This window comes from Myotis davidii, unplaced genomic scaffold, assembly GCF_000327345.1.
Source record: "Myotis davidii unplaced genomic scaffold, ASM32734v1 scaffold1070, whole genome shotgun sequence".
Classification (NCBI taxonomy): domain Eukaryota; kingdom Metazoa; phylum Chordata; class Mammalia; order Chiroptera; family Vespertilionidae; genus Myotis; species Myotis davidii.
The window spans coordinates 55535-57544 of NW_006281982.1; the positions used below are offsets into that span (position 1 = coordinate 55535).

Here is a 2010-nt window from a genome sequence, read left to right on the forward strand (position 1 = left end):
TGATCTTCAAGTCATATGGAAAGAAATATACGTTAACCCGAATTTACCACACTCGCAAAATCGCACACAGCCAACCATACACCCAGTATGGTATCGCGATTCGCGATTTTGTGCTATCATACTGGGTGTATGGTCGGCTGTGTGCGATTTTGCGAGTGTGGTAAAATCGCATAACAGCAAAATCGCATAACAGCCGAGCATACACCCAGCAGCGCTGCTGATGCCTGAACGGTATGTGGAATGAAGTGGGCGGGCATCGGGAGGCCACTATGGCACGGGGCAAGCACTATGGGCAGTCTATCTGAAGTGTACCTGGCGTATAAGACGACCCCCCACTTGGAGGCATATTTTTCAGGGCCAAAAAATCGTCTTATACGCCGGCAAATACGGTATGTGATCAATTGAAATTAAACTAAACTACTTGGCCTATATGGGGGGTAATCACCAAATGCAGCTAACTGCCAACACAAAATCAAAACTTAGCCTTTTAGGACATACCAGACTAGAGTGCAAGGCTAGAAATTCAGACCTCCCTGACATTCGTGCTGTAGATTGAGAGTGAAATCATGGGAGGAAGGGATTGCTTCTGAATCTGAGAAGACAGGATTAGAGAGGGAAAATTGGGATACTTTCTATTCCTACAATATTTTAAGAACAGACATAGTAAATTACCTTATGGTCTGGTAATAAATGTAGAAACATAGGTTTCCAGGATATTTACTGGTCATAATTTCTCCTAGTCCCAGTATACTCCCTCTGTGAAACTTAATTATTTGTAAATGCCACCTTCCATGATAATTTGTTTTTAATTGTACACAATATCTTATCATCATCAGTAAATATCTGGCTTATAAAACAGTGCCCTTGAAGTACTTTTAACCCAGGTGATGCCAAGAATTTGACCTTTTTAGAAGTTGTATTTACATATAATATCAGACAGAATATATTAAGTACTTACTAATCAGAAATCAAGAGGTGCTGTAGTGCCCTAGCTAGTATGCTCTGTGGTTAAAGCATCGGCCCAAGCACCAGAGGATCACCAGTTCCATTCCCAGTCAAGGGCATATACCTGAGTTGCAGGTGGCATCTCCAGCTTCAGTCAAGCCTGTGTAGGAGGCAATTCATCAGTGTCTCCCTCACATCGATGTTTCTCTCTCTCTTTTTCTCCCTCCCTCATTTTCTCCCTCCTTCTTTTCTACTCTCTTCAAATTAACAACAACAAAAAGGAGGTGATATAGTAATTAAGTTGAGAGAATAATTATTGAGAACAAGAATAGTCAGTAAAAGCATTATGAAGGAGGTGTACTTGAGATAGGTGACTTAAGTGAAGAGGAAAAAGTGGAAACATTCCAGACAAAAGGAACAACATAAGAAGAGTCAGGCAAATCAGTGTGCATGATCTGGTCAGAGAATTATGAATGAATTGAATGAGTGTAGTTGAAACAGAGGGATTATGTTGAAAAGTAGTTAGAAATAAGATGAGATCATGGCCTTTAAAATTTCTGTAATCAAATGACAGGCAATAATATTATTGAAGAGATGTGGAGAAATCGGAAACCATACATTGGTGATCTAAAATGGTATAGCCACTTTGGAATATAATTAGGCAATATCTTAAAAAGTTAAACATGGGTTTACTGTAGGACCAGTGGTACTGTATGTACCACTCTTAGGTACATACCCAAGAAAGTGGAAACATGTCACATATGATCCTATGTGAATGTTCATACAACATCATTCATAATTACCAAAAGAGGAACAATCAATGTCCATCAAGTAGGCTATGGATGAATGAAACGTGGTGTATTCGTACTATGGAATACTATTTGACAATAAAAGGAATGACGTGCTGACACATGCTACAGTATCAGGAACTTTTAAAATATTCTGCTGATAATCAAAAAACTTCAACAAACAAAAGCCCTGGACAAGACAGTTTCACAGGGGAGTTTTATCGAACATTCAAAGAAGAAATAAAACCTATCTTCCTCAGACCATTCCAAAAAATTG

The 2010-nt window shown here is 39.1% G+C and overlaps 1 protein-coding gene across 4 annotated transcripts in view; it reads left to right on the forward strand.

Annotated features, from left to right (window-relative positions):
- IFT88 (intraflagellar transport 88) overlaps window positions 1–2010 on the forward strand; it is a 167276-nt gene that overhangs the window by 39060 nt on the left and 126206 nt on the right. The window lies entirely within an intron of this gene.